This window comes from Pyrus communis, chromosome 4, assembly GCF_963583255.1.
Source record: "Pyrus communis chromosome 4, drPyrComm1.1, whole genome shotgun sequence".
Lineage (NCBI taxonomy): Eukaryota > Viridiplantae > Streptophyta > Magnoliopsida > Rosales > Rosaceae > Pyrus > Pyrus communis.
Genome location: NC_084806.1, coordinates 6,542,682 through 6,556,704, shown reverse-complemented (window position 1 = coordinate 6,556,704; position 14,023 = coordinate 6,542,682). Strand labels below are relative to the sequence as shown.

Sequence of the window (14,023 nt, the reverse complement as noted above, 5' to 3'; positions counted from 1 at the left end):
GGACTGCTTTAGACCTGCTCTGAATTTTTATCTCACTTACTAGCACTTGTATTAGTACCTTGTATGCTAGTTTTTAATTATTCGTACTTTCATACTACTACCTTGTTAGCTTCCGCACGTGCACATGGCTACGTCACCTTCGTGTGACGGCCAGCACGCTCCGATCTCGGTCGGGGTGTGTCAGTTTGGTATCAGAGCCTAGGTTTGGCAGTCCTGTGTCCTTGTGAGTATTATAATGATTTTGGTGTCTTCTGTCAGAACTATGCCGCCTCGTCGGGAACCCCGTCGCTCTTCTGAGCCTAGTTTCCCCGATATTACTCAGTTGGGGGAAGCTTTTGCTGCAGCCCTTCAGTCAGTGATGCGCCCTCCCCAGAGGACTCCTCTGGAGACTATGTACAATCTGAAGTTGGATAAGTTTAAGGGCAGTGAGGGGCATGAGGGCGCAGAGCGCTGGCTAGAACACATAGAGAAGACTTTCCGTGTGCTGGATAATCAGGGGAACTTGCCTATGGAGAGGTGGGTCGAGACGACCGCATGGTTTCTGGATACGGAGTCGGCAGCTTGGTGGGAGCAGGAGCTTCGTAGGTTGACTCCGGATCAGAGGACTGATTGGAATGTTTTTACGGAGTTGTTTAGGAGAAGGTATGTGCCCCCTGAGTACATCGATAGAAAGAAGCAAGAGTTTTCCGAACTGAAACAGCGGAAGATGTCGGCGAATGAGTACTATCGCAAGTTTACGGACTTGTCTCGTTACCATCCTGATGTCGCTGGTAACCCGGCGGAGATGCTTCGTCTTTTCCGTTTGGGCACCAAGAAGAAGTGGCGTTCTATGGCGTCTACAGTCCACAGCGAGACTTACCGGGACTTCTATGAGATACTGTTGAGGATCGAGGACTCCGAGAATATGTCGAGCGATACTGATGAAGAGAAGGACGGCAACCAGAAGAAAGATGACAAAGGCAAAGGTCAGGCATCGCTCGGGCCCCGTCAGACTCAGAACTTCAAGAGAGGTGGAGCTAGTTCTAGTTCTTCGAGTGGTGGCTTCAGTGCCACTGGACAGGGTCGTGGGGGTAGATTTTCTGGTGGCGCTAGAGGCCAGAGGCAAGGCAATGGTGGGCGAGGCAGAGCCCCAGTTTGCCGTAGGTGTAACAACCGGCATTTCGGCGAGTGTAGACGTGGTAGCAGTGGTTGCTTCACGTGTGGACAGGTGGGACATAGAGCGGCGAATTGTCCCCAGGGTCAACAGCAGCAGAAACCACAGCAGACCTTTATGCCACCACCTGCTCCACTCCAGCAGATCCAGGGTCCTAGTAGTTACGGCCAGACGTGTCGAGGTGGTGCTTACCACTATCAGGGTGATGCTGTCCCTTATGCTCCGGGGCAGTATCAGCACACTCAGGATCCCTATTCCCAGGGTGGCTATCCCCAGTATTTAGGCGGCTATATGCCATATCCTCCAGCTCCAACGGGTGGTTCACAGTGGTATCAGGGAGGACAGTATCAGCAGGGAGAGATTGCCACTAGCAGTGCAGGGTCTTCGAGACAGTCGGGTCAGCCCAGTCAGGGGCGTGGCGCTCAGGGACGCGACGTTCAGGCGAGCAGAGGCCGCGGCGGGCGTCAGCAGGGACAGGGGCGTCTTCACAATATTTCTCTGCAGGACGCTTAGAACAACCCAGACTTGATTATGGGTACGTTGAACATTCTTGGTTGTTTTGCTAGAGTCTTAATTGATTGTGGAGCTACACATTCCGTAATTTCTCATACGTTTGCTCAAGTGACGCAACCTCGCCCCACACCTCTAGGGTATGATTTAGAATTTGTTATGCCTAGAGGAGAGAGTTGCGTTGTAGATTGTGTGTACCCAGGATGTCCGGTGATCGTAGAGGGTGTTGCTCTGTCAGCCGACCTTATCCTGTTAGATATTGTAGACTTTGATGTGATTCTGGGCACGAATTGGTTACATTTCTATCGTGCCAACATTGACTGTTACGGGAAAGTAGTTACGTTTCACCGACCTGGACTACCTGTGGTTACTTTTGTGGGTGAGCAGAGTGGGGTGAGATATGGCGTTATTTCAGCGCTGCGAGCGAAAAAGTTGTTAACTAAGGGTTGTCAGGGGTATCTGGCTCACGTAGTGCTAGATGAAGCTGTTTCTAACAGAGTTGAGGATGTGAGAGTGGTCAGACACTTCCCTGATGTATTTCCCGAGGATTTACCTGGTTTACCCCCAGATCGAGACGTGGAGTTCACTATTGAATTGCTTCCAGGTACTAATCCTATTTCTTTAACTCCTTATCGTATGGCTCCCGCGGAGTTAAAGGAATTGAAGGTTCAGTTGCAGGAGTTAGTGGATAAAGGATTTATTTAGCCTAGCACTTCGCCTTGGGGCGCTCCAGTTCTGTTTGTGAGGAAGAAGGATGGAACTTTGAGGCTGTGCATCGACTACAGGCAACTCAATCGGGTGACGATTAAAAACCGTTATCCGTTGCCGCGTATCGATGATTTGTTCGATCAGCTGAGAGGTGCTTGTGTGTTTTCTAAGATAGACTTGAGGTCTGGTTACTATCAGCTGAAGATCAGTAGGGATGATGTCCCTAAGACGGCGTTCAGGACTCGTTACGGTCATTACGAGTTTCTGGTTATGCCATTTGGGTTGACGAATGCACCAGCCGCCTTCATGGATTTGATGAATCGGGTGTTCCAGCCCTACTTGGATAGATTTGTTATTGTCTTCATTGACGATATTCTGGTGTATTCTAAGTCAAAGGCGGAGCACGTTCGACATCTTACCTTGGTGTTGAAGAGGCTGAGGGAACACCAGCTATATGCTAAGTTTAGCAAGTGCCAGTTCTGGTTAGATCAAGTTGCGTTCTTGGGGCACATCATTTCTGCTCAGGGTATTTTGGTTGACCCTCAGAAGGTTGCAGCGGTAGAGAGTTGGGAGCAACCGCGAACCGTCACCAAGGTGAGAAGTTTCCTTGGTTTGGCGGGGTATTATCGGAGATTCGTTAAGGATTTTTCGGTGATTGCCTTGCCGTTGACGAGGTTAACGAGGAAGGATGTTAAATTTGAGTGGGATGATAGGTGTGAGCAGAGTTTCCAGAGGTTGAAGCATTGTCTTACTCATGCACCTGTTTTGGCACTCCCAGACGATAGTGGTGATTTCGAGGTTTATAGCGATGCTTCCTTGAATGGTCTGGGATGTGTATTGATGCAGCATGGTAGGGTGATTGCTTATGCTTCGCGACAATTGAAACCTCATGAGATGAATTACCCTACACATGATTTAGAGTTGGCTGCTATCATTTTTGCGTTGAAGTTGTGGAGACACTACCTTTACGGAGAGAAGTGCAGGATCTTTACAGATCACAAGAGTCTCCAGTATCTTTTTACTCAGAATGAACTAAATCTTCGTCAGCGGAGGTGGTTAGAGTTGCTCAGCGATTACGATTGCACGATTGATTATCATCCTGGTCGTGCGAACGTAGTGGCTGATGCACTTAGCAGGAAGTCGCAGGGCCGCATTAATGCGTTGTACGCTAGTCGTGTTCCTCTTTTGGTGGACTTGCGTGCTACGGGAGTAAGGCTAGAAGCCGAAGATCGAGAAGTGGCGCTACTTGCTAATTTCCAAGTTAGACCGATACTTGTTGATCGGGTGCTTGAAGTTCAGGTAGCTGATCAGGAGACTCAAGAACTTATTCAAGCTCGAGAGCAAGGAAGGAGGCGAGACCTCAGAGTTCGTGATTCGAATGGCATGTTGATGCTAGAGGGTAGAATGTACGTGCCTAACAGTGTGGAATTAAAGAAAGAAATTCTGGATGAAGCACATATCTCGGCTTACGCCATGCATCCAGGAGCTACTAAAATGTATCATACCATTCGACCGTTTTATTATTGGCCGGGTATGAAGAGGGAGATAGCCGAGTATGTGAGCAGGTATGCTGTGTGTCAGCAGGTTAAAGCAGAGAGGAAGAAGCCGTTTGGGTTGTTGCAGCCGCTTCCCGTTCCAGAGTGGAAATGGGAAAATATCACCATGGATTTTGTGTACAAGTTGCCGCGTACACAAATTGGCTTTGACGGCATTTGGGTGATCGTTGATCAACTCACGAAATCGGCTCATTTTATTCCAGTGAGAGAGAAGTATGACGGCATTTGGGTGAGCGTCGGAGTAGCTCGTAGGACAAAATTGGACGTCGGGAAGGCTTGGTTCGAAGTTGGCCGAGTTTTGAGTTTTGAGACAGGTATGATCGCGTGGTTTTTAGCTTTTAAAAGTTGTATAACGTGATTCTACTAGTTTAGGGCTTTCTTTTGGTCCAAGAATCATAGAAAATGGTTGAGAAACGAAGGAGAATAGTGAGTTTAAACTTTTCCCAGTTTTCCGGCGACCGGAGTCCGGCGAGAGTAGATCGGAGAAGAAAGGAGAATATTCCGTTAGGTTTAACGGAATATTCCTAACGGCAGTGACGGCGTCAGTTAGGTTTAACGGAATATTCCGTCAGTTTAACGGAATATTCCTGACGGCGTCTGTTGACACCGTCAGTGTGCAGGGCACGTGGCCGCGCGTGGGGGGCGCGTAGGTCCGTGCCTTGGCCGGCGCGTGGGGGCGCGTGCGGCGGAGGAAAATTATTTTAAAAATATGGTTGTGATCTTGAAGTTGTGTAGAGCACGTTGGTATATTCATTTGTCCATTTTGAGCAATGTATGAGAAGTTATTACGAGAAGTTAGTTATGTGCTTTAAAGTTAACGTTTTTATAGTTGTTTCGCATTTAGGTGACACGTACCCCGAGGACGAGCGTGCACGCGCGAGGCAGGGGGGTTACGACCCTTCTACATACCAGTGAGTGGGCTTTTGTTTTCCGTATATACCTATATACATTTATATTCCCAGAAATTGAATTAAAAAGGGTTATTTACCTTATGCCATGCATGTTATTATTATCGTTTATGCATCATTGCACGCATTAGTAGTGGCATACATATATATGCATATTGGGTGCTGTGGACGCACAGGTAAGTGCCAGGTAAGTGGTAATCATATTTACTTTCAGCAGTAGTTTGAGAGACTTAGAGAGCTCATAACCTGCACCTCCGGTGTTAGTGCTCCCGCCCAGAGTAGGGCACAATCCTTCACGTGATGTTCACCTCCCGCACCACACGCTCAGCTTGGATCCAAATTGGGTGCATAGGCCTGTCGTACAGACCACATTAGGTGGTTCCGACTCGTAGGTGACCCGCGATTATTCGCACAGCCTTCACGTGATCGTAGCACTAGAGCGTATATATGTATTACACCCAGGCCTGTCGTACAGACCACCTAGAGTGGTTCCGACTCGTGGGCAGGTTCAGTTGTTGAGTTTGAGATTGAGCTCTATATACAGCCGTACAGGTCACGTTAGGTGACTCCGGCTGCCAGATGTTATGTTATTGATATGATTCATACCTGAGCACATACATTTCATTACGAGGTTTTGACATGGCATATCTTGAGCATGTTGGGCATATCTATACATACGTACATATGTTATTTTCTGGGAAGTATACAGGTTTTATGGCGAGGGGTTAGAATGTATTTTGCTAAATGGTTTTCAAAGAGCTTTGTTTTTGCCCACTCACGCTTTTGTTTTGCGCCCCTCCAGGTTCTAGTTGCTTAGCCGTTGCGGTGGTTTCCCTTGAGGGCTTTCCGGCGTTTCTGACAGACACTCCCCATTGTAGGGTCGCCTTCGGGCGTACTGCTGTTGTCGTTTTTGTTTGGACTGCTTTAGACCTGCTCTGAATTTGTATCTCACTTACTAGCACTTGTATTAGTACCTTGTATGCTAGTTTTTAATTATTCGTACTTTCATACTACTACCTTGTTAGCTTCCGCACGTGCACATGGCTACGTCACCTTCGTGTGACGGCCAGCACGCTCCGATCTCGGTCGGGGTGTGTCAATAGTAATTAGTGCTCATTTAATGAAAATTTCAAATGACAAGTATACCCCCACATGTTTTACAAAATTACAATATTTGCTCCTACATTATTGTCTTGACAATTATTACATCACAGTAAATACCATATCATTTTTAGTTATTTAACACATTCAAAACAATTTATATAAAAGTTTACCAAACATTGTTTTTTTAATTAAAATCACTTTTATAAAAAAAAATTACTAAACACTCAACAATTTTATTTTGCAACTGTTTATTCTCATAACCAAGCATTTAAAAAAAAAAAAAAAAACACAACAATACCAAACTAGCCTCTAGGGATGGTAAAATACTCATAGGTATAGATAACTACGATTACCCACATATTTAAAATTTACGGTTACAGCTATGGGTAACCATTAAAACAAAAAAAAAACGGTTATGGGTTTAACCATTCACCGTAAAATTTAAATGGATGATTATGGGTATTACCCGGTTATATCTATTTAACCGTTTATTTTAATATATATATATATATATATATATAATTAAATAATTTAAAATTTAATAATTCATGATTAAGAGGATGGTTACATGATGACCCCTTAATTGGTCCAGGTAATCAAAATCTGGCAAGGGGATAAAAGTCGATTTTACACGACAATACAATACAAATACGGATAATATTTCTGTGGAGCAAATGCAATCGTGCTCCCATACTCTCATTTGATAAAGAAATATTATTTATATTTAAGGGTCGGATGGCACCACATAAAAAATAAAATATAAAATAAAATAAAAACACAAGTTTTAAATTATTATATTAGTTCACTTTTAATGGTTAAGATGCAACCTATTTAGTCCAATTAATTTTCTTATTCAAGTAATTTTATTGGAAACAAAATTCTAAAAACTTTTTAATTAAGATTTTTTATTGCCACTTAGTACTATGGTCTAGTGGTTCAATTATTTTTACTCAAAGACAAATTTGAATCACATTATTTCTAACCCATTATTGCTAGCCTATTATGAGGCTAAACTCACTTCCTCTTCATTAATGTAAATAATATTGTTTATTAAAAAAAATTAAGATTTTTTATTCTCTCTCCTATCTCGTTAATTGTTTTTCATTACTTTGCTGCCTTCCCTTTGACCCTTTCTTCTTCATACATCCTCTCCTGCTATTTTTTTTTTCCAAGTTTTTCGTTTTTTTTTTTCCCTAATTTCTTCCCCATCTTGATCATGATGGTCATATCTTGCTGCAACAATCAAATAGATACCGCTTATTGTTTTCAAATTTTAGGGTTTATATTCGCACTCATTTGGTGGTTTAGAGAAATATAGTCCTCAGCATCTTTGATCTTCATAGACAAACCCAAAACCACTGGATGGTGGTCCTCGTGGTGTAAAAAGTATTCTGTGAGGAAATTGGATTTTTGCTCCTAGTGTTATAAAAAATACATGATTTCTAAGGCTAGAAAGTATCATGTAAGGGTGTGAAAAAATTTTCATGTTAGGGTGTGAAAAAAGTGTAGTTACAAGTCATAGTAGTGATGTGTTCTATGGGGTACAAAGCTTTTGTGTGTGGAAAAAAAGACTTATGGTGCAATTGACTGGAAGATGTGAACATGAAGTTGGAGAAGACTTTCAGAATAGAGGAGAGGATGATGAAAAAAAGGAAAGCAAGGGGAATACAAGAGAGAATAAAAGAACAATTAATAAGTATTGACTATTGAGGAGAGAGAATCAAAGTCATAATTAAGAAAATTTGGATTTTTATTTATATTTCTAATGTATATTTGTTTGAAAGATTATATGTCAAAATGCTATGTCAAATTGCACCTCAATCGTTAAAAGTGGACTAATCTAAGGGTTTAAAACTTGAGTCAAATCTAGTGTTTTTTTTTATGGTGCCACGGATCCGCTTATATATATATATTAATCTTTATTTTTGTTTTTTATTTTGGAGTTATTGGTGATTACTTGAGATACTAATTCAATTTATACATTTCTTTTGTAAGCCTCTTTTGGTGACAACAAATCGACGAGACTTTGTGATTGAACGTGCTAAAGCATTAGAGAGTTCGAAAGTTTAGTTTTGGAATATTTTGGAGCTTTGAATTATCTAGTATTCAAGATAATGATTACCTTGGGTGTTTAGAAGCTTTACTTTGTATTCGTATGGAGTTTGATTTATTTTACTCTTAGTCTATATGTAAACACAGGCACGTGATGTTGTGATTTCACTCATCTTTATAACTCGAATTATGATACTCACGTGGCGGTATTTAGGTACCGTTTGGTACGTGGGACGGGACGGAATAGAGTGGAACAAGGCGTTCCGTCCCACGTTTGGTGCGCCTAAAACGGGTGGAACGAGCTGTTCCACGGGACGAGTTTTGGGTGAATTTTCGTTCTACCTCACCCCCTGGAACGACTCATTCCACATCCGTGGAACACAAAATTATAACTTCTCCGTCTCCTTCTTCTTCCTCCTTGTTTCCATCCGAGGGCATCTTTGCTCCCGCTCCGTTCCGTTCAGTCCTGTCTCGTCCCGTCCCGTCCCATTCCGTTCCGTCCCGTCCCGTCTGCATACCAAACGATACCTTAAGGTACACAAAAATTTATGCAATTGAAACTTTATCGTACATAAAAACTGTAGATGAGTAAGAAATATTCAATGATATCCATGCTTGTGAAAACTTTTATGTATTACTAAACCAATAAACTTGTAGCATTATTCAAAGAACGAAGAAGTAACTATTCCCCTGTTCTTTAGTGTAAATTATTATACACACACACACTCAATCAAACAATTACTTGAGGTAATTACCAAAAATAATAATATTGTTCGATGCCTAAACAGGTGTTTAATTGTCAGAAAAAGAAAATTATGACAAATTTCTTTTTTAATTTTTAAGTTGTTAAAAATATGTAGATGGATAAACAAGTATGCAGTTACGGTTAAATGGTTACGTGGTTATGACTACTGTTAAACGTTTAACCGTTATGGTTTTGAGTATAACTGTTTATGTAATTACCTAATGGATAAACTGTTGTTTATACAATTACCCAATGAGTAAACGATTATGCAAGTAAGGATTTAAATGGTTATGTGTAACTAACCACGATCACTTGCTCATCAAAACCGTTGCCCATCCCCAATCAAGAGTTGCATTAACCCCAACCAAAAGGACTTGGTGACTCATCAGGAATTGGAAATCACATTAGGGACTTAGGTGAGTCCGAAATATCCACAATAGGGACTCAATGCTGGCTAAGGCTGAGAATTGTTTGATTGAGCCATGAGTCCAATCTAATTAATCCATGCATTTATGAATGTATGCGTGTATACATCTCGTAACTTTAACTCCTGCTTTTAGTCTCTGTGAGTTGACGAGAACATGAATATGCATGTAAGCCAATCGCCCAACCCAATTTATCGAGTGCATTTTTCTAGTTATTGTTGAAGGTCGTAATGTTTATCACTTTATTTATTATTTTAAATGCATTTAAATTTAGAAATTTGTATTTATACATTTAGAGATGCGGTTAAGGGTGGGTTTAAAAAATTGAAAACCGAAAAAAATCCTGAAACAAATCAAACCGAAGCCAAAAAAACCAAACCGAATTAAGAGAATTAGAGGCGTGGAGGTTCCAAACCCCCTTCCCTTTAGGTTGAGAGTATTTGCTTCGAGCCAACTTAACAACAGCCTTTGTGTTCTTATTATAGTAACCATAAAATATTTATAGAGATTCTGAATATTTAATACTTTATAACATTCCTCTCAGTTTCTCTCTCTCTGTGTATCCCTCCCTTGCTCCCACCTCTCTCTATGAACCGTCGAATTCTCGTACCTCCATACTCTGCTTTCTTCCTATCTTCTCCAAATCAGACTCAGATAATTCTATTTCTATTTCTCTCTTCTTCCACAATAATAGTGGGTTTTCTATACTTCTGAATTATTGTATTGTGTCCACTACAGAGATGGGGATTGTTTGATTATACCGCATAGATTTAATGGTTGAAGGTAAGGTAAGGCTAGAGGCATGGCTTGAGGTCCGCCAATTTCCCGATACAATCACTGATTGAGAATCATCTTTGTTGTTGTTGATGTTGAATTTAGATACTTATTATTTATTTCCTATTTAGATTTTGGATTCTGCTTTTACAACAAGCTGTTTGCATGCTCTGATTTGTGCGTCTTTTTGCTTTTATGAGTGGTTTTTGTTGATGTTGAATGTGAACAATGAACGAAACCAAGCAAACAAGTGCTGGTTTTTTACTGTTTGAATCTGTGTAAAAGTTCAGGGATTTTAGCTAACTGTTTGCATGAAATTATGGAAATGGTGCTTAAAAGTGAGTCCCATTTCATGTTTCGTTCCAGATTTTTATTTCTGGGCAAAGAATTTACAGGTTTTCTTTGTATTTCTTTTAAAAGAAATTAAAAACGGAAACCGAACCAAAAAAACTGAGAGAAAAGCGAACCAAAGCGAACCAAATAGTAACATCGGTTTGGTTTCTGGTTTTGACCAAAAATCGAAACAAATGGAACCGAACCCACAACTACTTGCTGCTATGCTAAGGTGTTGTTCCGTTCGTGTCGTTTTTATAGAATAGGAAAACTAAAGGAAGTCATGGAAGCTATACTAGCGAGAGAATTTGGACATGATGAAGAACCAAAGGCTAGGTCAAGGCTTTCTTCCTGAGAAATGTTTATTTGCCACTTAGCTTCTGTTTTGCTAGGTCAATAAAGTTGCATGATTTTTAGCCAGTTCACTAAGATGATTAAGGAAAAATTGGAGATGCCTTAGCTCAGTACTAGTTTTGCAGTGAAGGTGTTGCAGGAAGCGTTCCAGCTTTCACCACCGTAATTTCTCGTGAGGCATATGCAAACATGTACGGCCCTATTACTTGGGATAAAATTCGGCTTGGTGATACCAACTTGTTTGCTGAAATTGAAAAGGATTTTACTGTTTATGGGGATGAATCGGTATTTGGAAGTGGTAAAGTTGTTAGAGAAGGAATAGGTCAGTCATCTGGGAATGACCCAGCTGATTCATTGGATACGGTTATAACTAGCTAATGCATTGATTATAGCGGGATATATAAGGCAGATATTGGTATCAAAGAGGGTAACATTTTTGCCCTTGGAAAGTCAGGCAATCCAGATGTTATGAATGGCGTAAATATGATCATTGGGGTAAATATCATCTCACATTTAGCAGGTCGTTCTGGAAGAAGATTTCTAGGAAGTTGATAAAATGTGCTTATGCCTGCTTCTTTATCACTTAGGTTAACACTGAGGTCATTGCGGGGGAAGGAATGATTGTGACTGCAGGAGCAATAGACTGTCACGTGCACTTCATATGCCCTCAATTAGCATATGAAGCAATATCGACAGGTGAGCTATGTTATGGGAATACTTATGCCGTAAAGTGCTTGTGATGCATATAGTGAAATTTTGATGAGTAGTGAAATACATGCATCTGGTGTGAAACATTATTGAGAACTTTAAGAGATGCTTAGTCATCTTGTTTAGTTGCCCCAAAGACATGGATTACGTATTAGATATGCATAACATGATATCAGCAAGTTGCATATTAAACCAGTTGTTTTAATAAAAAATTAAACGCCATAATTTTTAAAATATATTAACTCAAGGTTTGGTGCATTTGCATAATGTTTCATCTGAATAGCATATTTTATTTCCTGGTTGATTCAATTTGCATTTGTTTTTTTTCCTACCTCCGAGGTTTCCTTAAAACAAAAAAAAATTTCATTTGTTTCATCTTCTATTCCTGCTCGTACGTACTCATGACTGAACTTTGTGTTTTCTAAAATTTTTGCGGACAATGAACAAGCATTTAAGGTGTGCATTTTCGGAAACTTCTACATAATTTGTAGGTATCACAACCTTATTGGGAGGTGGAATGGGACCTGCTACAGGGACTCGCGCAACAACTTGGACACCAGGCCCATTACAAATGAAGTTAATGCTGCAAGCAACTGACAACCTGCCTCTAAATTTTGGCTTTAAGGGGAAGGTATGGTTAAACTGTTGTGTGTCCTTCAACTCTCTTCTTTCTTCCCAACTCCATGCCCACTTTCAACGATAAACCTGTTGCTACCATAATACCATTTTATAAATGTAAAATGATGGCTAAAGCTGTTTCCTTTTACATTTTTCTTCATTTTTCTTTAATATCCTTGGCTTGCTTTAGCGGAACACTGCCAAACCTGAAGGGCTACACGATATAGTAAGGGCTGGGGCAATGGGACTGAAGCTGCAAAAGGACTGGGGAAGCACTCCTGCTGCAATCGACAATTGTTTGGCTGTTGGAGATCAATATGACGTCCAGGTGCTATATTCTTTATTTTTATGTTAGGTCTTGAAGGCTGTTTCCGGTGGTATTTTCTTACGAGTTTCATCTTCAAATATCAATTCTGATCTTGATCGTTAACATCCATACAGACACCTTGAATGGGTCTGGATTTGTAGAGGATACAATTGCTGCATTTAAAGGAAGAACTATCCATACTTACCACAGGTATAAATCACATTCTCGGTCTGTTTGATAAGTCGGCAATTTTTTGTCAGTCTTCTACAAGTTCATGACCACTGTACTTTGTAAACAGAGAAGAGGCAGAACTTTTTTCGGTAGCTAAGGCATTACACTGACTACAGTCTGAGATTGTGGCCATTTGGTGGCATCTTGACATTTATCTAACCATTCCTGCATACTTGAATATTTTGCATTTTCACACCTATAGTTTGTTCTCCGAGTCTTGATGACTTGTCAGTATGATTATATTGCTAAAGTATACATACTTCCAATAATTATGTGTATCTTTGGCGTAACTTCCTGCATGTTGTTACTTTTCGTTTCTTCCTTTCTTCTTATTTGTGTTTTTCTTTTTTAGTTCTCATATTTTGTCCGTGTTATATCTTGGCAGTGAAGGTGCAGGTGGGGGCCAGGCTCCAGATATAATCAAAGTCTGCGGCGTGAAAAATGTCCTGCCGTCATCAACGAATCCCACATGGCCTTGTTGAGAATCAATGTCAATTGTAGGTGAAGTAGGTGGATGTTGTAGGTGAAGTAAGTGTGTGAGGTTGGTGAAGTAAATATGTGAGGTTGGTGAAGTAAGTGGAGGTTGTAGGTGAAGTAGGTGGATGTTGTAGGTGAAGTAAGTGTGTGGTGTAGCTTTCATTTGGTTTGCTATAAATACCCAAGTCCTCAAGCATTGTATATCATCCAAGGAGAAACAAAGCCTAGAGCTAAATAAGAAAAGTTTTGCTAATTAGTTTGTTTTGTGAGCTTTCTTTAAGAGTGTGCTCTATTTTCTTCTTCTTGGGATCATTAGAGTTATCTTGGATACTCTTCTTATTCAACAATTGGTATCAGAGCCAAGTCGGTCAGGGATCGTTCTTGGTAGAGCATTGGTTGTAAAGTCTCTTGAAATTCTGAGTATGCTCTGTGGTTGCAGTTTTAACTGATCTTCCACATCAGAAAAAATTTCTTGAGATTATTGCTGGGGTTATCACAAACCTTGAAAGGGAGCTTCTTTGTGTCGAGAGTAGTGTATTACTCTGCACGGTAGTCACTCAAGCTTGTTCGGTGTAGTCAAAGTCTTGCCGATACGATGGGTGATCTTCAAGTTGTTGGAGGAATCAAGAAGCTCAACAACCAAAACTATAACACGTGGGCAACGTGTATAGAGTCTTACCTTCAAGGTCAAGACTTGTGGGAGGTTGTCGGTGGTAGTGAAGTTACACAACCGGCAGCGGAAGATGTTAACGGCGTCTTGCGGAAGTGGAAAATTAAAGCAGGCAAATCAATGTTTGCCTTAAAGACCACAATAGAAGAAGAAATGTTGGAGCACATTCGGGATGCTAAAACGCCAAAGGAAGCATGGGACACTTTTGTTACACTCTTTTCGAAGAGGAACGATACAAAATTGCAACTTCTCGAGAATGAGCTGCTATCGATGGTACAACGCGACATGACGATTGCCCAGTACTTTCACAAGGTGAAGTCGATATGCCGCGAAATTTCAGAATTAGATCCAACAGCTCCTATTGGGGAAACCAGGATGAAGAGAATAATT

At 41.0% G+C, this 14,023-nt stretch overlaps 1 pseudogene; it reads left to right on the top strand.

The window, feature by feature from the left end:
- The window catches only part of LOC137730539 (urease-like), a 58,327-nt pseudogene that overhangs the window by 38,877 nt on the left and 5,427 nt on the right, over nucleotides 1-14,023 (top strand).